Source organism: Bos javanicus, chromosome 16, assembly GCF_032452875.1.
Source record: "Bos javanicus breed banteng chromosome 16, ARS-OSU_banteng_1.0, whole genome shotgun sequence".
In the NCBI taxonomy this organism is placed as follows: domain Eukaryota; kingdom Metazoa; phylum Chordata; class Mammalia; order Artiodactyla; family Bovidae; genus Bos; species Bos javanicus.
In genome coordinates, this window is record NC_083883.1 from 70,881,383 (window position 1) to 70,906,426 (window position 25,044).

Below are 25,044 nucleotides of genomic sequence, written 5' to 3' on the forward strand. Positions count from 1 at the left end.
GCCAGTTTGGGGTTTGTTTGCTCGTCTACTTTTAAATCCAGCCAGCCTGGGAGGAGAGTGGGGCTAGCAAGACAGCACAGGGCAGGACAGAACCTGCTGTTGCTCTGGACAGAGAGACAGAACGAGCAGCCTGTTGGCATCACTGGGTCAAGGACCATGAGGTCATTTCACGTACCCAGTTCTTTCCTTGTGTCTCCCAACCCAGAGTGGGGGGAAAAATGGGGCAGAAGGACTAACAGCCATTCTACCAGGGTGTCAAAGCAAACAGCAAGAAGCCACATAAATTTAAATAACAAATACACTGTCCTCGGAGAGAAGAGAAGAAAGGGAAAAAAGTAACCCACCCACCCACGTATGCCAAGTCACAAAATTTAATTAGGGAGATAAGAATTTGGGAGGCTGAGATCGGGTGGGCTGATGTGGCTTTCTTTTTAGTTATGAGCTTGCTGGGGTGAAAGGAGGGAGAGAAATAATTTGAGCAGAGAATTAACATCTTCTAATAATCTTAGACAAAACCCGACTCTGTTTTGCTTTGGTTTGTAAATTAGCTCATGATGAGAGTGTCTCTTCAGCTCCCTGCCATTGTCTTCCCAGGCCCCATTCGCTGAATGCCGCCCTGACCCCAACGCCCTTGCAGCTCAAGTACAACATTCGAGAGCGCGAGGGAACAATTATTATAAAGTGAAGTACTTGCAGTTTTGCTGCAAAATCAATGAACTTTTCAAGTGATTTTTATCATATTTTGCAGCTGTTCTGTTAGCTTTTGAGTGGTTATCACACCGTCAGCCCCGGTGTTTCTAAAGAGCCTTGTTCATCTCGAAGCCTCGCCTTCTCCTTGAAAAGCAGCTGCTGCCGCCCTGGCTGGAAAGGTGGGCGGCTGGAGAGGGGACCCCGGGGGCTATTGCCACTGAAGGACAGCCTCCCCGCGTGTGCGACTCCCGGGCCTCTCACCTCCTCGCAATTTTTTAGCACTTCTCGGGCCTGGGTTCTCCGCAGAGCTCAGGGTTATTTAGCTCACCTTGTTGCGAAATTCGGGAAGAGCCCATCTTGCATCTTCTAGCTGCACAAGCGGAGGGTGATAGAGTGTGTAGGTTAGAGATCAGCTAGCTGCTGTCTCCCGGATAGGAACACGGAGATTGTGAGAATCACCCAAGAGCACCCAACATACTATAATAGGTCTTATAGAGGAAGTCGGGGAGACCCAGGAGCGCATGCGCAACTCTCCCACTCCTCCGGCTCACTGGAGCCAGACTCTGCAGAGGAAGTGGGGAAAGGAACACCCTTGTTCCCAGCAATCTTCCTGCCCAAAGGGCATGGAGGCGAAACCAAGTCCTTCAGGCGTGAGTTGAGCTTGAGGACACTAAGAAAGTAAAATCCATCAGGAATCTTTGCTTAAAATATATTTGGTTTCATTTTCTCATGTTCACTGAGAATTCAGGTGACCCACATAAAATACTGAAGCTTCAGCATTCAGCTTTACTTTAAATGGCTCTAAAATGGGCTTATTTCATAACGCCAAATAGCACCATATTTAGTTGTGACACTGAATTAGTGAGAAATCTAAAAATATGCCCACTGTCTTCTCCTCCCCTGTTTGTTCCAAATTCAGTGGACTATCGATCCAGTAGAAGAATCAGAATCGGTGGTTCCATGAGACCCAGGGGTAAGTGCTGTTTTGAATGTGGGGTAGGCAAGTGTTTTCTCCAATAACCTTGCCCTAGAAAACCTAACAGTCTGGAAGATCCCCTGGAGGAGTTCCTGGCAACCCACTCCAGAATTCTTGGCTGGAGAATCCCCATGGACAGAGGAGCCTGGAGGGCTATAGTCCATGGAGTCACAAAGAGTCGGACACGACGGAGTGACTAAGCACAGCACAGAGAGGAGGACAGTCCACACTGAGAATCAACACGAGGTGGAGCTGGTGCAGGTTAGAGTAAGAGCGTTCCACTTGAATTACTTTTAAGACTCATCTGAGTCAAGTAGATCAGGCGATGTGCAGGCATAGGGTTCTAAATCCATCTGATGGTGTTAATTTGAGGGTAAATCAGCAAGAGATTTTATTATGGCCATCCCCAAATAAATGCCCACAAGCTCAGTCATTGCTACTGTGTTTTAACCTGCTACATTTGAGAAGACTCAGTGACAAACCAAGGAACTGTTACCAGGGATTGACTGGTTGTTGGGGGGAAAAAATTGACCACAATAGCAAACACGTATTCAGTTATTTCTACATACCAGGTGCTATACCAAGCACTTAACAACCACCTCTTAAGATAGACACTATTATTAGCTCCATTTTACAGAAGAGGAAGCTGAGTCACAGAGAGATTAGGTGGTTTGCCCAAGGTCACACAGCTGGTAGGTAGCGGAGCAGGGTTTGGAGGCAGCTGAGGTTTGGAAATCCTATTATGAATCTATGACAGTGCTAGCTGCAAGTATCCAGCCTTTGGCAAAATATGAGTTTGACAAAGAAATGTCTTTTCAAGACCTCAAGTCAATCAATATTCCATTTGCTCAAGCAGCATGAACAAGGACATCTACACTCTGCTAAGCAGTGCAGAACAGGGGATCCAAAGACCCAGAAAAAGTAAGCAGAAGAGACACAGAGCATCTGACCCATCAAGGCTTGAGGGTTTAGAGTTAGCTCCCTGGAGGAGATGGAATCAATCTAGGCCTAGAAGTTTGGATAATATTTAGAAAAGAAGTCAAAGAACATTGAATAAAAGAGAACATAGCATGAGCTAGGATATAGAAGTCAAAATATCCTTGTAATCTCAAGGTCAGTCAGTAGAATGATCTGGCTGATGCAGAGTAACAGGAAGTAATTTTTTAAAATGTTAAAATAGTAAAGTTAGGCCAAATACAGCAAATTAAAACTTTCAGTTGAAGTAAAGATGCCATCTTAAAAATACTGGAAGACCACTAGAGGAGTTCAAACTGTGTGTAAATGAGTGAAACTTGTGTTTGAAATAGATAGTTCAAACCATATGTGGGGAGTGGGAAGAGGGCCTGAGTCTGCAAGATTCTGGACCATGGTTATAGCAGAGTAAAGGAAAAGGGTCCATAGACCCTCCTGGTACCAACCACCAGAAACTAAGAAATCAGAAGAGATCTTGGTGTCAGAAGGGATAGAGGGTTTTAGAGTTAGCAAAATATGTGTAAGGTAGCTGAGACCACACAGCCCGGACTGGGACTTGAACACAAGTCTGGCCTCAGGACTTAATGAAGCCCACGTTCTTGATGTCTCCTCACAGAACAAAATCAATGAGAAACAAAGTGATAGGTGAGGAGTGGATTTATTTAGAAAGAAACACACTTTACAGCCGGACTGTAGGCCATGTCAGAAGGTGAGAGACCCCAAAATATGGGGTGATTAGTTTTTATGGGCTGGGTAATTTTATTGGCTAGTGAGTTGGAGGATTATTTCAATTATTTCAGGGAAGGTGGGGGAGAGTTCCAGGAATTGGGCCACTGCCCACTTTTGACCTTTCATGGTTGGCCTCACAACTGTCTTGGCACTGGTGGGTATGTCCTATAGCATGTTAATGTACTGCAATGAGCTTAAGGAGGCTTAAGGTGCCCTGGAAGCGGAATCTTCCACCATCGTGGACCTGGTTGATTTCAAGCAGTTTTTGTTGTGTCCTATGTCTGTCATTCTTTTAAAGGTCGTGTCCTGCCCCCTTCCCTCCTGTTTCATAACCAGATAATTTATGGTCGAATCTGGGACACTTTGAGAGTGAACAGGAGGGCACTGATAATAATCACCCACAGAATTCCCTGGTGGCACAGTGGATGAGAATCCGACTGCCAGTGCAGGGGACACGATTCAATCCCTGGTCCAGGAAAATTCCACATGCCGTGGGGCGAATAAGCCCATGCACCACAGCTACTGAAGCCTGCACAGTAAAGCTTGTGCTCCACAACAAGAAAGGCATGAGAAGCCTGTGCACCGCAACTAGGGAGTAGGCCCCGTTCACTGCCACTAGAGCAGTGATGACCCAGAGCAGCCAGAAATAATAATGGCCCACAGCAAAACACATAACCAGGACCAAGGAGGAAAGGCAGGATGCATGGTCACCCTACACTAGCTGGTGGCGGGCATGTTTAGCAGCCGATAGGCAATGCCAGCCCAGAGCCCTGGACAGAAGACAGGACTGTGGGATGTGGCCTCAGCTAGCTACAGAGAAGCAGAAGGTGGGGCTTAGAGAGAGGACCGCTCTCTGTAACATCTGTTTCGGTAGAAAACGGGGATGCAAGGGCTGAGATGTTGTGGCTGACACATGAGGGAAGAAAGAGGGTCAGAGAAAGCCCAAGAAGGAGTTCTAGAACATTTGGTCAGAAAGGTAGGAAGAGAGCTAGTGCAATGCCATTTTCATTTTAGGGCCTTCCCTTTACTATGCACACTCCCACACACACGCACACACAGACTCCCCAACCTGCAGACTATAGGAAGAGCCATCCTTACACTCTAACTACTGGCCCCCCAGAAACCATGTGTAGTATTTACTTATTTCCTCAGCTGCTGCCCTATTTCTCCCATCTTCAACTCTTCATATGCTGTTGATAGTGTTAGCTGCTCAGTTCAGTTCAGTTCAGTTCAGTCGCTCAGTCGTGTCCGACTCTTTGCGACCCCATGAATCACAGCACGCCAGGCCTCCCTGTCCATCACCATCTCCCGGAGTTTACTCAAACTCACGTCCATGAAGTCGGTGATGCCATCCAGCCATCTCATCCTCTGTCATCCCCTTCTCCTCCTGCCCCCAATCCCTCCCAGCATCAGAGTCTTTTCCAATGAGTCAGCTCTTCGCATGAGGTGGCCAAAGTACTGGAGTTTCAGCTTTAGCATCATTGCTTCCAAAGAACACCCAGGACTCATCTCCTTCAGAGTGGACTGGTTGGATCTCCTTGCAGTCCAAGGGACTCTCAAGAGTATTCTCCAACACCACAGTTCAAAAGCATCAATTCTTTGGCGCTCAGCCTTCTTCACAGTCCAACTCTCACATCCATACATGACCACAGGAAAAACCATAGCCTTGACTAGACGGACCTTTGTTGGCAAAGTAATGTCTCTGCTTTTCAATATGCTATCTAGGTTGGTCATAACTTTCCTTCCAAGGAGCAAGCATCTTTTAATTTCATGGCTGCAATCACAATCTGCAGTGATTTTGGAGCCCAAAAAAATAAAGTCTGACACTGTTTCCACTGTTTCCCCATCTATTTCCCATGAAGTGATGGGACCAGATGCCATGATCTTAGTTTCCTGAATATTGAGCTTTAAGCCAACTTTTTCACTCTCCTCTTTCACTTTCATCAAGAGGCTTTTTAGTTCTTCTTCACTTTCTGCCATAAAGGTGGTGTTATCTGCATATCTGAGGTTATTGATATTTCTCCCAGCAATCTTGATTCCAGCTTGTGTTTCTTCCAGTCCAGCGTTTCTCATGATGTACTCTGCATAGAAGTTAAATAAGCAGGGTGACAATATACGGCCTTGACATACTCTTTTTCCTATTTGGAACCAGTCTGTTGTTCCATGTCCAGTTTTAACTGTTGCTTCCTGACCTGCATATAGGCTTCTCAAGAGGCAGGTCAGGTGGTCTGGTATTCCCATCTCTTTCAGAATTTTCCACAGTTTATTGTGATGCACACAGTCAAAGGCTTTGGCATAGTCAATGAAGGAGAAATAGATGTTTTTCTGGAACTCTCTTGCTTTTTCCATGATCCAGCAGATGTTTGCAATTTGATCTCTGGTTCCTCTGCCTTTTCTAAAACCAGCTTGAACATCTGGAAGTTCACGGTTCACATTAGTTGCTCAGTTCAATTCAATTCAGTCGCTCAGTCACATCCAACTCTTGTGACCCCATGAACTGCAGCATGCCAGGCCTCCCTGTCCATCACCAACTCCCCGAGTTCACCCAAACCCATGTCCATTGAGTCAATGATGCCATCCAACCATCTCATCCTTTGTCATCCCCTTCTCCTCCTGCCCTCAGTCTTTCCCAACATCAGGGTATTATCAAATGAGTCAGTTCTTCGCATCAGGTGGCCAAAGTATTGGAGTTTCAGCTTCAACATCAGTCCTTCCAATGAATACCCAGGACTGATCTCCTTTAGGTTGGACTGGTTGGATCTCCTTGCAGTCCAAGGGACTCTCAAGAGTCTTCTCCAACACCACAGTTCAAAAGCATCAATTCTTCGACACTCAGCTTTCTTTATAGTCCAACTCGCACATCCATACATGACCACTGGAAAAACCACAGCCTTGACTAGACGCACCTTTGTGGCTCAGTCATGTCCAACTCTTTGCAACCCCGTGGACTGTAGCCCGCCAGGTTCCTCTGTCCATGGAATTCTCCAGGCAAGAATACTGGAGTGGGTTGCCATTCCCTTCTCCAGGGAATCTTCTCAAGCCGGGGATCAAACCCGGGTCTCCTGCACTACAGGCAGATTCATTACCGTCTGAGCTACAGGGAAGCCCGTATGCTATTATCTTTACTCAAAATGTCCTTCCCGCTCTCTTTTTCCTACCTCACCCTCTGGCACAAGGCTGACTCCTACTATTCTTTGAATGTTCAGCGAAGTCTTCCTGTCCTTTAGGAAGCCTTTCCTGAATCTTCCAGTGGGGCCGTGGGTCCCACCCTGTGTTCAGTGTCAGGCAGTTTGCCCTCATCGCCGCCCCTCCCACACCATGTTGCAATCACCTGCTTTTCCATTCCCAGACCATTTCCATTCCCAGACCACACATTCTTGGAGCGAAGGAAAGATGTGTTCTATTTCCATTACCCATCGACCCTAGCACATGTAGTGATGGCGCTCAATAATTGTTTGAGGAATAAATCAATGAATCAGTGGATTCACAAAGCGTCACAGACAAAAGCTTTGTGATTCTTCTCTTATCAAGTAATAAGGGTCATTAAAGACTTAGATCCATCTGTCTTGCACTCTCTTATTCGATGGCTGCAAAGAAAGTAGAAACAGCCCTGGGTTCCTGCCATTAAATAGACTGGACAAGGAGAGAGAGGAAGATGCCCTCTTCTAATGGAAAGATAAGGAATGCTAATGGCTGCACAGATTAAGGTAACTAGTTTCTGTTTTCCCTCTGAATTTGGAGCAGTGAAGAGAAGACAGGTCTTCATGGGAGAGGAGGGGATGGCTGCCATGCACACAAAAATCAGGTCGTTATGTGAAGCCTGAAATCATTTCTAAAGATAGGGGCTGGAGAGCAGTCTCTGATGGAATTCTCTGCTGACCACGTAACACTCTTCTGAGAGCCAGATGTGGCACCCCAGGCAGAATCTAACACAGCTTTGGCAGCAGAAGACCCTAGTCACACAGTCCCCTACTCAGTGTGGGGACAGCCTTTGGGGGGTGATGGGGCGGGAAGCAAATATTGTTACAGAGGCAGAGAACACCATCAGGTACAAGAACCCCAGAATCCAAGAGAAAATCGGGCCATGAGCAGATACCAACTTAGTAGTTACTGTAGATTAATCTATGCTTCTCCCCAGAACACATATGTTGAAGCCCAATGTGATGCTATTTGGAGATAAAGCCTTTAATGAGGTCATTAAAGTTAAATAAGGTCCTAAGTGTGGGGACCTAATCCAAAGAACAGGAAGAGACACTGGGGAGGCATTTGCACAGAGGAGAGAACAGGAAGGGCCACATCTGGAAGGTGGCCATCTGCAAGCCAAGGAGAGGGGCCTCGAGAAGATGACAAATTACAACAGATATCTGTGATGGCTTATATAAGGAAACTGCTGCCAATATCATCCAATCACCAAGACTTCTCTAGTGGAGGCCACTGGGATTTCTGTAGGGAGCTATAGCCCAAAATCCACCCTGCCAATACCTTGACCTTGGACTTCCAGCCTCTACAACTGTGAGAAATAAACTTCTGTTGCTTAAGCCACTTAGTCTGTGCTATGATATTCTTACCACCCTAGAAAATAAATACAGTAGTATATTGAGATTTTGTGGGAATAGATGATGTTTATCTCTAGGTGAGGATAGGGCTGGTGGGATGGGAGCCAGAACCTAAAACATCTTCACTGGAAACTGAGCAAGAGGTAAAAAGCTTCCATTTCCTTGCAGAAATTCTGGCCTGAAGGCTGATTTGAAAGTTTTAAGCCACACAGGAAAGATCCTGTGAGGAGAGCCTCACAGAAAGAGAAGATGACAAATTACAAAGGGTATCTGTGATGGTTTATATAAGGAAACTGCTTCCAATATCATCCAATCACCAAGACTTCCCTAGTGGAGGCCACTGGGATTTCTATAGGGAGCCATAGCCCAAAACACAGCAGCAATGAACCCTGGGGGTCAGGGACAAAAAATCAATACACGCACTGCCTTTGAAAACTCAAGATGTGCTATGAAAGCTTTGAGCAAGGACAAGAAAAAATAGAGTTCCTTTGGGTCTAGAGATTTTTTTCTCTTTTTTTTTTTTTTTTTAACAGATTGCCTGTCTGCTCCAAGAGATGGAGATTGAAAAGTCGTATTCTCTGTGTGGAGGATCAGAGAAAACCTTGAAAATCCCAGGATCCTAGAGGACTCACAAAGAGTCTCAAGAAGAAGCAGGACTCTGTGGGCCTGGTGTTCTGGCTGGTGTGGAGGACGTCAGAGCGAGACAGGGCTCCCCGCTGGCACTAGGACAGTGTCTTTGAAGTATGCAGAGCTGCCCTTGTTATGAGGAACCACCCAGGCCTGAAGGCCTGCTTCTGGACACAAGAATCTGAAGGGAAAAAAATAAAATAAAAAGGAAATTAGGTCTACACTTCTTGGAGATTTTGGTCTAATTTCAGAAGGTTCAAACTTGTGTGCGTCTAGGAATCATCAGAGGGTATGTTAAAAACCTAAATTTCCAACATCTACCCCAGAGGCAATGCTTCTCAAACTCTCTCTGGTGAGGGGCCAGGTTTTACTTATTTCCACTTCATCAGAGAGAGAGAGAGATTTTTATAAAATGCAATGTGAAGGAATGAATAGAAAATTTTAATTTTAAATAAGACATAATCCAATCCCTAATTTTTTTATTATTAGATTAAATGGATGTAAAACTACTCTGTTAAATTGTTATGAAATCTTCTGAATGCTTGCTGTCACTTTCTGTTCTTATTTTGGTAAGGATTGATCATAAACAGTCCATGAACAGGCAGGCACAGGTTGGTGAATTGTGTTGAGTTTGTTCTAGAGTACAGCCCGTTATCAACATGCTGTCCACTCCATAAACCAGCCCCAGTGATTAGGATGCAATTATTCAGGAACTAAACTTGGAAAGATATTCCTCTAAGCCTATGCCATGCAGTACAGTACCCACCAGCCACACCAGTGCCTACTGAGCACTTGAAATATGACCAATCCAAATGGAGATGTGCCATAAGTATAATATACATGCTGGATTTTGAAGATTTTGTATGTAAAAAAGAATGCTAAATATCTAATAATTTTTATATGGATTATATTTTGAAATAATATTTTGGATATTCTTATCTCTTTCATTTTTAAATATGGTTACCAAAATGTTAAAGTACATATGAAGCTTGTACTATACATACATCAGACAGCCATGCTTATCAGGACGTTGTCCTCTTTTGTCCGTTTATTTCTTGGTATCTATTGTGCATTTCCTCTGAGCTGTGTATAAGCCAGTCATATGCTTTTCTCCAGGAGCCTAAAATTGGTACACTCCCACCTCTGAGTTCCCACAGCACACACCCTGCTCTTAGATGGGATGTGTCAGAGCAGCAAATACCTTGGAATGGAACAAAGGCTTCATTGAATCAGCAACAGACAAAAAATAAGTAGAAAATAAAAACCAACAACTATACTAACAATATCAGTAGCAAGGAGATACTTAACACAACCAGGTTCTATGCTTAGCACTTTGCATACATTATTTTACTTAATCTTCATCACTCTCCAATGAGAGAGTGAGAGGGTCAGTTTACTGGGTCAATTGGCTAGACTGTAGTGCTCAGTTATTAATCAAGCATTAACCTTGGTGTCTCTGTGAAGGTATTTTGTAGATGTAGTTCATAGCTACAACCAGTTGACTTTAAGTGAAGATCACTCTTGAGAATGTGGGTGGGCCTCACCCAATCAGTCGAAGGCCTTAGATGTAAACACTAAGTTTCCCCAAAGAAGAAATTCTGCCTTAAGACTACAACATCAGCTCCTGACTACTGTTTTCAGCCTGCTGATCTGCCCCATAGATTTTGGACTTGCCAGTTCCACAACCCACAACCGTGTCAGCCAGTTCTTTAAAATAGTCAGCCACTTTATTCTAATTTCTTTAAAAATTGCATTAGCCAATTCTTTAACATAAGTCTTTATTTCCTACTTGATTCTCTTTCTTGGCAGAACCTTGACTGATACAGGGAGACATAGTTTTTACAGTTGCAAGGGGCTTCCAGGTGGTGCTAGTGGTAAAGAACCTACCTTCCAATGCAGGAGACTTAAGAAGCGTGAGTTTGAGCCCTGGGTTGGGAAGACCCCCTGCAGAAGGGCATGGCAACCCACTCCAGTTTTCTTTCCTAGAGAATCCCATGCACAGAGGAGCCTGGCAGGCTATAGTCCATAGAGTCACAATTTTTACAGTTGAGTGAATTTACCAAACATCTCACAGCCAATCGGTGGCAGAGCTAGGCCTCAGAACTAATGGGTCTGATTTGAATCCCATGTTTTTACCTGCTCTGTTCATGCATTCCAAGAGAGAAGGCAGTCACCAAGAGAGGCACTGGCAAGGCAGGAAACCCTGGCACTGCCCACAGAAGCTGCCCGGGGCTACAGTGAGATGTGGTGCTGGCCACGGCCCTGGCTGACCCTGACTGCACAGGAGTATCTACTTTGGGTTAGAGGACACAGTGTCATTCAGAAACTCAGCCTTACTGCCCAGAACCAAGGCTGGCTGCAGAAGAGAAACTCTAATGTGTGCTGGTGAGAAACAGCTCTGAAAAGCCCAGTCACTGCACTCCTGAGTCAGCGTGCCTAGCCCCTGATCTGGTAGGAGGGTTTGGCCATCTCTCCATGCCCAGGAAGCCAGGAGGCTACAGGGAATACAGAAGAGGATGCATTACAAGGCCCACCACCTCCATCTAGGTCCAGAGCAAGGGTGCTGGTGGGCACTAGATCCTGCAGGTCATCTAACGAGCCCGAGCTACAGAAGAAGAGGTCTCTCAACATTTTGATCCTTGACCGTCCTCTGGATTTTGCATGTTCTAGAGAAATGCTTGGTCCGTCCTTACAAATTCTTATTTCCCCAACTGTCTAGCGCAGTGCTCAGCACATAGTCGGAGCTCAATAAATGTATGTCAAAGGACAGATCTAGGAGCAAATGAAGGAACGAAGAGGTTTTAGAGAGGACAAATATTATATACCAAATACATGAGTATACAAGAAAATCACCCCATGTATTGTCCAAGATGCATATAAAGAAAGAAAATAAATAGGGAGAAAAGGGATATCTGGGATGTGGGCAAAGGCCTGCCTGGAAATGGCTTGCAGGTTCCCTTGGCAGCGTGTAGACCCCTGAGGGGGAGGCATGAGGCATGGTGGGGGTCTGGAAGCCGGGTGGAAAGTCACTCAGGCCCTTGAAGGCCAGGCTCCAAAGTCTGGACGGATGCTCATTTCCACAGCAGGGGCCTCTCCAGAAGGCTCCAAGAGACAGCACGGTCTGGGAGATAAAGCTCGGGCTTGGAAGCAGAAGACCTGGACGGCATTTGCGCCCCCACCGCTGACTCACCCTCCGCCCGCCAAGGGTGGAGGAGGCGCGGGGGTGGAAGGGGCCAGCTGCCCCTCTGCGCAGGGCTTCTCAGCCTGGAAAATGGAGATAACGCCTCCCATTAGGAAAGGCTTGGGAGGGCTTTGTGTGCCGTGAATGCGAAGGGCTACCGGGCGCTGGAAGCCAGAAACAGGCTCCTTAGCCGTCAGCCTGCAGCAAAATCTGCCTCCTGTCGCTTTCCAGTACCCCTGCCCAGGAGACAGTGTGGGCCCAGTAACCAGGGTATGGCTTCCTCCACAACCTCGGATTCCTGTGCTGAGTGTTTTGTTTTCCCAGTAAAGCACAGGCTAGTCTCATTCTCTCTCTGGAGAGCCCGTCCCTGGAGCTTGGCAGCCAGTTTGAGCCTGCTGGGCGCCTGCCTGCACCCTCGCCCACCGCCTTGCCTCCTCTAGAAAGCCCCTGAAATTCATCAGAGTCTCCCCCAGTTCTGCTGCTCCGAATCCACTCTCAGAGCCTGCGCATCCCCCTCTGTATAAATAGGGACGCCAGTTTTCTATACCACAGATGATGGTTCTGAGGCTTAACTGGGATAACGCGTGGGAAGCCCTCAGCACGGGGACTGACCTAGAATAAGATCTAGGTAAATGTTAGTCCCTTCATCACTATTATCTGCAAACACATTCCATCCATGACAGACCCTACAGGGAGCCTGTCTTATCCGTCCTGACAGGGACGGGTCAAATCTCACCTCTTCCATCAAGTTTTCCCAGCCTCTTCCTCTTGATTGGGCTAGGTTTGTGCAAAACCCACAAACCGAAGTGCTATGGGGTATGGAGCTCCACGACGACTTGCCACCATTCGTCAGGTATTGCTGTCATTTGTTTGCATGGCTTCCTCCCCCACCCTAAAGACTCCTCCTGTTACTTCCTACAGAAGATATGAGATGTGCCACCCAGCCCCTCCCCTAACGAAGGACCACCTGCACAGCTGTGGGAGGCACCCAGACATACCATGGGCGCCTCAATCATTTCTTCATGTCTCATTGTGCCTTACACTCACTACACGCTTGATGGAAATATCATATGATGACTAACCAGGGGGCTTCTTTATCCCTCTGCTATCTTATCCACCTTCTCTGGCTTCCGTATAAACAGGCAGCATCCAGATCTTTTCTTTGTTATAAAAACCACTACGCAGTTAGGACTGAATAAAACCTTCATGTACAATATTGGTTTTGCACCAATTCTAGGGATCCCTATAGCGAAAGTGAAAGTCATTCAGTCGTGTCCAACCCTTTGCCACCCTGTGGACTACACAGTGCATGGAGTTCTCCAGGCCAGAATACTGGAGTGGGGAGCCTTTCCCTTCTCCAGGGTATCTTCCCAACCCAGGGATCAAACCCAGGTCTCCTGCATTGCAGGCGGATTCTTTACCAGCTGAGCCACAAGGGAAGCCCTCTCTATAGTGATTTACCCCAGTTTAATAAATAGTATTTGTAAGGTAGTTACCTTTTGCTATTGACATTTTACAGCTCGAACACAGCACCTCCCAAGAACTCTTTAGTTCTTTAGCCTAGAAAGTTTAGCTTAGAAAGAACTGAGTTGCGAGCAAATAGAATCTTCTTACACTGTAGGAGAAGAGACACATCCCCACAGCCGTCCTCACACCCACCTCCCCCTTCCCTTTACTCTCTTAGGTCTGTTTGTGAATTTTGTTATATTTGTTGTGGCCTGTCTTCAAGTCTCCTGCACCTAACACTCTGCCTGACACATAGGATGTTCAGTTGCTATTACAATTCTTCTTGAAGTGTTTCTGCCAACTATGACTGGGATTCTTGAGCTGGCAGGAGTTGGGAGAAGGATGATGGGAAGTGACAACGTCACAAAAGAACTAAAGATTTTCCCATCTCCCCTGCAGTGCAATATATCTGATTATGCATATAAGTAAACGCATTCCTATGGAAAGCAATTCTCTCATAAACCACAAACAACAGAAGGTGTGTCATTATAACTAAAGCAACACAGTACTGTGAGCAAGATATGGACGCTGCTGAAGTAGGGTTTGTGCAGTGGAAGCCCCTTTCGATAATGTCTCGTTAATCAATAGCTTATATCACTTATTTGGCTTATTTGCTTATTCTCTTTCTCTCATTTCCCCAAGCAGAGATCTAGACCATTTGATCGTCCCAGGGTTGGGAAGACAAAAGCTGGAATTCAAGGATATCAAGGTGGTTATTGCTTAAGAAACCCAGATCCTATTAAAAAAAAAAAAAAATCCTCAGCAAGATAAGCTTACAATTCTGTACAGTTCTTGCTCTTGAACTCTTTGCTTAATCCTAAGCTGTGCTGAATGAAAGGATGAAATCAGGTAGAAATAGCTGCCAAGAAGCTACAAATGTTAAACAAACAAACAAAATTATCAGTTGTATTGAGTGCAGAGACTCAAATTAAACAATGGCCCATGAAGGAGAAGTATTCTCAATTACACACCAAACTTTTAGTTGAGACACCAGAAAGAAAAAACAGAAATTAAGCAGCTCACAGAGAGTCCACATATAATCCAAAACCGTCTTTAAACTGTCTCAACGTGTGATTTAATCAAAGTAATCTGTGCTTAGTCTAGTTGCTGGCCAAACAAATAAATCTTCTCCAGAGGTAAATAATATCATCAAGATCTCTAAAATTTTTAAAAAACAATGTCCAGCATTTAATTAAAAATTATAAAGCATATCAGAAGATAGGACCAAATGATTAAACATATAGAGAAAAATAGACAATAGAAATACCAACAGATGATTCATTTATTTGAATCATCACATATGGAACTTAAAATGATTATGATTAATGGGTTTAAGAAAATGTGTGATAAGATGGAAATTTCATCAGTGAATTACATTTAAAAGAATCAAATGTAATGTCTAACAAGAAAAAAATGCAATTTTGGATATCATGGAGTAAAGAGATTGATTTAACAGCATATTACTACATCAGAAGAGATTATTCAACTGGAAAATAGATTAGCAGAAAATATGGAGATAGACACACAGAGGGAAATAATGAAAAAAAATTATCAACAGTCCACAGGTGAAAGAAGGAATCAAAATGAAAATCAAAAAATATTTGGAAAGGAAAGATAAAAAATACAAAATTATTAAAGCTTGTAAAACACAACAAAAGCTTGGCTAAGAGGGAAATTTATAGTTTAAATCCACATACTAGAAAACAATGAAGGCTGAAAATCAATTATCTAAAGCATTCGGCTCAAGAAGCTAGAAAAATTACAGCAAATTAGACACAAAGAAACTATGAGGAAGAAAATTTAAACAAACAGACAAATTAATTCAAAAACACAATTTAGCAAAACAGACACAAGGACGGATTTTAGAATCTGAAAGTTTATCTCTATTTCATAAATTGAATTCATAACTTAAACTCACAAAATTCCAGGCCCAGATAACTTTATAAATTTTTCCAAATATTTTAAAAAGACATACAATTACACCAACATTTTCAAGTTCATTGTATAAAATCAGCGTAATCTTAATAAAACCAAGTAAGCTTATCCTAAGAAAAAATTCAACCCAAAGGGTATCTATCACCCAAATACAATATATCATGCATTATACTTTAATGGTGAAATATTTAAAGTTTTTACCCTGAGAATGTCCACCGCTACTGTTTAAGAATAGATTTCTAGAGATCTTAGTTGATATAATAAATCAAGAAAGAGAAATATAAAATATAAAATTTTTGAAAATAAGGTATTAAATTATTCATAGATACATAAAAATTGGCTACATAGAATTCCAAAAATAAAAGATAGATAAAATATTCAAACAAATAATTGATTTCATCAAAGTCACCAATCAAAGGTCAGTATGCAAAATGGATTGCATTTCCATATATTAGAAACAAAATATTAGAAAATGGAATTTAAAATTTTACTATTTATGAAAGCAACTAAAATATTAAATACCTAAGAATAAATCTAATAGAAAGTATCTATGATCTTTATCCAGACAACCGTGAAACATTAACACTGGGAGAGATTACAAAAAACTTACATAAAGGAATAAACCACATTCATAGATGGGAAAATTCCAGGTTTTAAAGATGTCAATTCTTTCTCAATTGATAGATTCAATGCAATTCCAAACATATCTCAACATGCTCTTTTTCTGTAAATTGATAACTATTTCTAAAAATCTAGTGGAAATGCAAAGGTCAAGAAAAAATGATACACTGGATATCCATATTGGATTTTTGTAAAATTAAAATATTATGTTTTTATAACAGAGTTGTCCAATTAGACTTTCTATAATGATGAAAATGTTTTACATTTGCACCATCCAATATTGTAGCTTTTAATCACATATGACTTTTGAACACTTGAAATGTGTCTATTAAAATGCTTGAAAACTGAATTTTTAAAATGTTATTCATATCAAATAATTCAAATTTAAACTGTCACAAAGACTGTTGCTTTTAGCATAGATGAACTGGAAAACTATATTTACATTTCTACCTGAATAATTTGAACAATAGTCAAAAAAAATAAAATACTATATTTTAAGATACATCAAGCAACAAAGAAGAATGATCCTTGAGAAAAGGGAAACAAACAAGGTGAGTCCTATGATTGCCTCAATATACTACCTTGAGAGATTTTCCATAGTTCAAGGAAAGGAGATTCAGGAAGAGCCCAGAAGACCTCCAGAGTTGAGGAGATGGAGTTAAAAGTCCAAGGAAGCCAAGGTTACTGGAGTAGAGAAAAGAGTATCAGGGAAAAAAAAGATAGCTTCACACAGAGAGAATCTGTAGATCTGCAGAAAGAAAGAGAGAAAGTTGCTCAGTCGTGTCCAACTCTTTGTGACCCCATGGACTGTAGCCTACCAGGCTCTTCTGTCCATGGGATTCTCCAGGCAAGAATACTGGAGTGGGTTGCCATTTCATTCTCCAGGGGATCTTCCTGACCCAGGGATTGAACCTGGGTCTCCCACATTGTAGGCAGACGCTTTACCACCTGAGCCACCAGGGAAGTCCGGTCCCTTCAAATATTGAACAGAGAGTTAATCAGCACATGTATGAAGAAAGGACCCAACGCGAGGAAAATATCCACAAGAAAGGATCAAAAAGAATAGGATAAAGCACACACATGCAAAGCTGAAAATATCACCTGTTGCCATCAGCCAAACTGGAAAACTTGATAGTTCACAGAGCATCAAGCGTAGTACTCATAGTACTCAACAGTGAGCAAACATTAACCCAAACTAAACACTGCTCTGATCTGCCTAATAAAGCTTAAAAACAAGATCCCATAATACTACTGCTTTCAGATAACTGCTTCCCAGAACAAAGCCCAAGAATATTTATAGGAATATAAAAACATCTAGTACCCAGTGGGGTAAAATTTACAATGCTAATATAAAATAAAAACTTACCAGGCAGCATGCAAAGGACAGGATAAAATGACCAATTAAAATTAGCAGACATGGATATTAAAATAGTTATCGTAACTATTAATATATGCCATATGTACCAAAAGTTAAGTAGAGGCATGAAAAGTATATTTAAAAGACACATAGCAAATTTCAAAAACATACTAGATGAAATCAACAGCAGAACAGCCATTCCAGAAGAAAAGATTAGTGAACTTGAAGGTATTACAATAAAAACTAAAATAAAGCACAGAGAAAATATTTTCTCAAATAAAGACAGTAAAAACAAGCTGTGGGACAATTTCAAGCAGCCTAATTATATGAGTCATTGGGATTGCTGAAGGATAAAAAAATACTTGAAGAAATCATGGTTGAGACGTTTCCAAATTTGCTGAAAACCATAAAACTACAAATCCAAAATGTCCTATGAACCCTCACAAGAAAAGAAATGTGGAGAAAAATACACCAAAGCCCATCATAGTCTAGTTGCTTTAAACCAGTGATAACACTTAATCTTAGAAGAATCAGAGGGAGAAAAAGTAACGTAGAGGAATAAAAGGACAACAGTAGATTCCTCACCAAAAACAAAGAAAATGAGAAAACAGTGGAGCAGTATCTTTAAAGTACATAAGAGAAAGAAAACTGCTAACCTAGAGCTCTGTATCCATAAAAATAATCTTTAAAACTTAAGGTGAAACAGAGACATTTTTAGGCATACAGAAGCTGGCACAATTCATCACCAGGAGATCCATATTATAAGAAACACAAAAGGAAGTCCTTCAAGCATAGGCAAATGATAATAGATAGAAATAAAGGATCTATACATTAATAGAAGAGCAGTAGAAATGGTAGCCAATTGAGTAAATATGTAAAAAAAAGTTTTCTTATTATTTATATTTTGTTAAATGAGAAAATTAGAAATATGAAACTTCTAGGAAAAACTAGAGCACAAAATCTTCTTGATCTTGGTTATTAAAGATTTCTTAGATACAACAGCAAAAGCAGATGTATAATAGAACAAACTGATAAATTGTACTTTGTCAAAATTAAATCTTATGCTTTTCAAAAGACACTGATAAGAGAATAGAGAGACAAGTCACGGACTCAGAGAAAATATTTGCATGTTACATATTTGATAAAGAACTAAGCCCAGAATATTTTTTTAACTCCCAAAACTCAATAAGAAAATAAAGAACTTTAAAATGGGCAAAAGATTTGAAGAGACACTTCACTAAAGAAGACAGACAGATGGCAAGTAAGCACATGAAAAGATGCTCAATGTCATTAGTCCTTTGGGAAATTCAAATTAAAACTATGAGATACTGTACACCAACAAAAATGGCTATAATCAAAATGACAAACTCCCAAGTATTTGGTGAGTATGTGAAGCAACTAGAATTCTCATACACAGTTGATCTAAAATGTAAAGTGTACACACCGAGGAAACCAGAATTGAAAGAGACATATGTACCCCATTGTTCATTGCAGCACTGTTTATAATAGCCAGGACATGGAAGCAACCTAGATGTCCATCAGCAGATGAATGGATAAGAAAGCTGTGGTACATATACACAATGGAGTATTACTCAGCCATTAAAAAGAATACATTTGAATCAGTTCTAATGAGGTGGATGAAACTGGAGCCTATTATACAGAGTGAAGTAGGCCAGAAAGAAAAACACCAATACAGTATCAGACCAGATCAGATCAGTCGCTCAGTCGTGTCCGACTCTTTGGGACCCCATGAATCACAGCACACCAGGCCTCCCTGTCCATCACCAACTCCCGGAGTTCACTGAGTATACTAACGCATATATATGGAATTTAGAAAGATGGTAACAGTAACCCTGTATACAAGACAGCAAAAGAGACACTGATGTATAGAACAGTTTTTGGACTCTGTGGGAGAGGGAGAGGGTGGGATGATTTGGGAGAAAGGCTTTGAAACATGTATAATATCATATATGAAACGAGTCGCCAGTCCAGGTTCGATGCATGATACTGGATGCTTGGGGCTGGTGCACTGGGACGACCCAGAGGGATGGTACAGGGAGGGAGGTTCAGGATGGGGAACACGTGTATACCTGTGGTGGATTCATGTTGATGTATGGCAAAACCAATACAATATTGTAAAGTAATTAACCTCCCAATTAAAATAAATAAATTTATATTAAAAAAATAATAAAAATAAAATGTAAAGTGTGACAACTTTGGAAAACACCTTTCTGGTTTCTTAAAAAGTTAAACACACACCTACCACCTGATGCAGCCGACCTGTGCCTAGGTATTTACCTAAGAGAAACAAAAGAAATGGATATCACAGAATAGGCCGAATAAAGGTCACCACCCCGCACTCCAAAAATGTGCACACTCCGTTCCCTAGAACCTGTGATTATGTTGCTTTACACAGCAAAAGGACTTCTGTAAGGAGGGTTACTGACTTTGAGATGAGGAGATTAGTCTGGATTACCTAGGTGAGACCAATCTTATCACATTAATCCTTAAAAGCAGAGAATCTTTCCTAGTTGTGGTCAGAAAGAGATGTAGCAACAGACGAAAGGTCAGAAGGAAGCAATACTGCTGCCTCTGAAGACGGAGGAAACAGTCACAACCAAGGAATCTAGTGACTGGAAGAGGCCAGGAAATGGATTCTCCTCAGAGTCTTTAGAAAGGAATTCAGCCCTACTGACATTGATTTTTAGGCCATTGTCGGGCTTCTGGTCTATAGAACTGTTACTTTATGCCACTAGGCAGCAATAGAAAAACTAATATGTTTTCATAGCACCTTGATTTATAATAATCCCAAACTAAAAACAACCCACACGCTCAATAAATGAATGAATAAATTGTAGTATATCCATACAATGGAATATTACACAGCAGTAAAAAGGAATGAAATATTGATATACTCAACAATATGATAAATCTCTAAAATAATTATGCTGAAAGAAGCAGAACCAAAACAAAAAGAGTACATGCTGTATGATTCTTTTTATATAAAATTCTAGAAAATACAAATGAATCCATCATTACAGAAAGCAGATCAGTGGTTGCCTGAAGACAGGGAGAAAGTTGGGAGGGAGAGATTGCAAAGGGGCACAAAGAAACTTTGATGGACGATTGATGTTTACTACCTTGATTGTGGTAATGGTTTCACGGTGTCCATAAGTCAAACATATCCAATTTTACTCTTTAGAATGTATAGTTCATTGTTTATCAACTACACCTCAGTGAATCTAGTAAAAGAAATCTAAGTAGCTACTTGAGGCTAGTGATGACTACATGGGATGATGAAGTTCTAGAATATAAAATAAGAGAATATATGCATGATGTTGGGCATACATAAAGATTTCTTAAAAGCAACAATCGTCAAGGAAATGATTGATAAATTGAACTTCACTAAAATTAAGAATTAAAGCTCTTCAACATAGACAATTAAGAGGGTGCAATGCCAAGTCATTGAGTAGCAAAAGATATCTGCTACATAAATATTAATAAGTTGTGTGCGTGTAGGACTTGTATCCAGAATACATAAAAAAATTATTTTTAAATGTTCATGTTGATGTATGGCAAAAATTATCACAATATTGTAAAGTAAATATCCTCCAATTAAAATCAGTTAATTAATTTTAAAAAAAAGTCAAACACATATTTACAAAAATAAAGAACCCAATTTTTTTAAACAGGCAAAAGACTTGTACTGGCACTTCTCAAAAGAGAATATTCAAATGGCCAAAGACTACATGAAAAAGTGGTCCTTATCATTAGTCATCAGGGAAATGAAAATTAAGACTTCAATAAGATAAGGTACACATACACCAGAATCATTAAAAATGTCAAGAAATGTTTAAAAACATTAAACTAAGTGTTAGTTTAGTTTAAATTATGGAGCATTTGGAATTCTCACACATTACCGGTGGGAGGGTTAATTAATTTTAATTAAATTCAAACATTTTGAAAAATGTTTACTAAATCTAATAGTCCCTATTAATCAGTAATTCTGTCTTTGGTATATGCCCATCATAATGCATACAATGTGCCTCAAAAAACTTGTACAAAAGTGTTCATAACACCATTATTCATCCAGTCAAAAACATGAAACAATTCAAATGTTTATCAATAACAGAATGAATGAATAAATCATATACGACACACAGACACACAGAATACAATGGAGCAGTGAAAATAAACGAAATACCACCGAACTCTCAAAGATGAATGAATCTCACAAACACAATGTTCAATGAATGAAAGAAACAAGACACCAAAGCGCACACGCTGAATAATGAAAGTGATAGAAGTCAGAAGAGTAGTTATTAATACCTTTGGGGGAGAGTCGATACTGATCAGAAGGGGATAAGAGGGAATGTTCTGGGAAGCGGGTACGGTTTTGACTCTTGGGGTGTGTGTGGTGGTTACACAGGGTACTCACTTTGCAAAAAATGATCATCCGTGTAACTATGAATTATGCACTTTTCTCCACATACACTGTACTTGAATTTAAGTTTACTAAAAACAATTTTTTCATTTAAAAGCCAATCAAAAAATTTAAAAAAAGAAATCGGTGACCTAGATAAAGTGTGCCTTCAAGTTATAGGTGAGAGACTCTCAAGTGTAAGCCTCCTCCCTGACTAGCCAGCACCAGCCCACTCTCCCCAACCTGTCGTTGCTCCAGAAATGACAATAAATAGCCTCACCAGACGAAAGAAATAATTGCAACCATACAATTTTTGACTTGAGATTTTCCTGGTTTTACACCTAATTTAACTAAACCATTCTCCACCCCCTTCCCTCACTCCCTGCCCCCCACGCCATTTCTATGTCCATTTCACTCAGCTGAAACAACAGAGAGAAACAGATTCAGGTAGAGTGCGGAGGCAATTATAAAACAGATACTTGTAAAGACATCGCCACCATTTGTGCCACTTGAAATATTATCCCTTATGAGTTTCTCACTGAATTAGTGCCATTTAATGTGTGCGTATGGCCAGGGGGAAAATATAAAATTGATCAACGAGAACAGGAAAATTACTCCGGAGAATCTTTGTGGCTTTGTGAATTGTTGCTTGACATTGTGGTTTTACCAGATATAATGGCATGATTTACAATTTACAAGAGGGCTTGGGGGATACAGATACAAACATTTTTACTTAAAATACCAGGAGCAGATGGGGAAAAAAATACAGACTGGCCTTGGTCCAGATGCTGAGGGTGTTGCACATATTCCGACTCCTACATGAAGGCATAAATAACACCAATTCCTCGTTGTCCACAGAAATACAAGAGATCCTCACAAAGGTAACCCGAACAGTAGATACATATGAAATAATTTCTGTATGTCAAATTATTCTGGAGTATATGCATGACAGTCTGTAGTTCTGCTTGCTTTTTCTAATGGAGATAGCTGATGTCCTAGTTATTCATGATATCACACACAAAAATCATAAAATTGCATCATGAGGACAAAATTCCAGAGGAGCCGGAAAGCTCGGAACCACCCCATTTTTCAGTTCTGTGCCAATACGCATGTCTACCCAGTCACGTGCTCTGTGCTAGAAATGGACAATTTTACTTTTCAGGCTGATAAGTAAGAATCATGATAGACTATAAAGATACCCAGGCCTGGATCTTCGTATCAGAGCTGCCACCAAGTAGCTCTGTGACATTTGACAACTCTCTTACCTGATCAAGGGCTTGATTTTTCTCATCAATATACCAAGTGAAAGATGATCAGAAGGTTGCTAAGGCCAACTTGACTCTTAGTAGGCTGTGGTCATTTTAAGCAGAGCTCTCTCTCCTCCAAGATTTCTATCTTTTCAGTCTGATTGGCCTCAAAAATCACTATTTTCATTTTGAAAGTTTCAATTTCCTAGTTCCTGTTGAATTCCAATCTCAGGAGCAGATGGCAATGGTTATAAAAGCAATAAAGAAATTAAGTAAGCAATGGAGATGTTAACTAAGAGATGAAAGCAAGATTTGCCAGCGATAAACTGCAACATAATCTACTTACAATCCACAGAAAGTTGGCTGTATTTCCAGTTATCTGGGTATTCATATGATGCTTGTCTCCTCTAAGGAAAGACCTAGAGGAAATGAAATAAAATGGAGTAGGAAGGACAGCAGTTAGAGACAGGGAAGAACTTCCTGAGAGTCGTTCAGATTAGAGCTTATTATAAAATTGCATTTGGGTTTGTTTCAAGTACTTGTTCTTTGGGCCCAGTTTTTCCCATGTCCAAGTTGGAGGAGAGAAGTGGTGATAATCAAATTCTCGAAAGAACTATATTTATTTAAAAGGGTCATATGACTTTTCAATAAAAAGGTAGAGAGGAAACAGGCCGGCTAAAAACAACTGAGAGGATGTTTCCACTCCAAAAGGTTTGGAATGGCTGTATTATGGAACCTCCTTCCCTGGGGGAGTCCTTTGGGACTGTTAGCCTCTGGAGAATAGTGACTATGCTTTGAGGCAAATGAAAACCAAGGTGATTACTAAAGACCTGACCCAAACAGACAATCAGTATTTAGGCTAAAATGAGAGCACGCCCCAAGGGCTTCCCTGGTGGCTCAGCAGTAAAGAATTCGCCTGCAGCACAGGAGACGTGGGTTCAACCCCTGGGTCGGGAAGAACCCCTGGATTAGGAAATAGCAAACTATACTCCAGAATTCTCTCCTGGAGAATCCCATGGACAGAGGACCCTGGCAGGCTACAGCCCATAGGGTTGCAAAGAGTCGGACTTGACTGAGCACGCGTGAACGCACGCACAAGAGCAAGCATGTCCCAGGAAGCATTTCACAAGTACCAGGGGTTCTCACATGCTGTTGGTGAGGAGGTAGCCAAGGTGAGGTTTCTGAGAGTCTGAAGCAGAAAACCTGTCCTCTGCTCTTCTGCATTCACTCCTTCAGGACACACAAGTCCCTTCTCCTCTTGACCTAGGGGTCATGCAGAGGCTGTAGCAAACTCCACCTTCTCAGCGGAGGAACCCTGGGAGGGCAACTCAGAGTATGACAGAAGTGATGGCTGAAACCACAACTATGAAGACCACGCAAGTCCTGAGCTCAGAAGGCCATGAGAGCATCTCTCCCTTACTTCTGTCCCAGGATGTGGCTTCATCAGTTCACACTGTTTAGCCCCCTAGGGAAGAGCTAAAAGCTGTCTGGAGGCTGACAAATTACATGAACCTCGCCAAAGACAAATTAAGAAGTTGTAGTAGATCCCAAGCTAAACTCATTTTGGCAGATTTCATAGCTAACATCAAAGCATCTGGGACGAGTGGCCAGTCCAGGTTCAATGCACGATACTGTATGCTTGGGGCTAGTGCACTGGGATGACCCAGAGGGATGGTATGGGGAGGGAGGAGGGAGGAGGGTTCAGGATGGGGAACACATGTATACCTGTGGCGGATTCATTTTGATATTTGGCAAAACTAATACAATTTGTAAAGTTTAAAAATAAAATAAAATTAAAAAAAACAAAGCATCTGGGAAAACATACTGTTAGGTAGTGGGAAGATTTCTTGACTTCATTCATTCCTGTGTAATGTAGACAAATCACTTAAACTCTCTGGTTCTTGTTTCTACCAGAACCTTCCCCATCAAGTATTTATATATATATGTTGTGTGTGTGTGAGTGTGCTTGGTCATGTCCAACTCCTGCCAGTCTCCTCTGTCCATGGGATTTCCCAGGCAAGAATACTGGAGCAAGTTGCCTTTCCTACTCCAAGAGGTCTTCCCAACCCAGGAATTGAATCCACAGCTCCTGCTTGGCAGGCATATTCTTTACCACTGTGCCACCTGAGGAGCATTAGATATTATACCCCAAAAATGCATATAATACAAAAAGATTTAAGAGAAATAAGTATTTGCAGGAATGAAAACAAATGAAAAATATGAT

At 41.6% G+C, this 25,044-nt stretch overlaps 1 long non-coding RNA gene across 2 annotated transcripts in view; it reads right to left on the reverse strand.

Moving 5' to 3' along the window:
* Window positions 1-7,587: 7,587 nt before the first annotated feature.
* Window positions 7,588-25,044, reverse strand: part of LOC133228120 (uncharacterized) — a 63,821-nt gene continuing 46,364 nt past the window's right edge. Inside the window, exons 1-4 of one of the 2 annotated variants that reach the window (XR_009730076.1) lie at window positions 23,967-24,154; window positions 23,167-23,239; window positions 16,375-16,541; window positions 7,588-8,731 (exon numbers count right to left, since the gene is read on the reverse strand). This is a non-coding gene — a long non-coding RNA (uncharacterized LOC133228120). Of the gene's footprint in view, window positions 8,732-16,374; window positions 16,542-23,166; window positions 23,240-23,966; window positions 24,155-25,044 lie in introns of those variants that run through there. The other variant, XR_009730074.1, reaches the window with a different exon arrangement.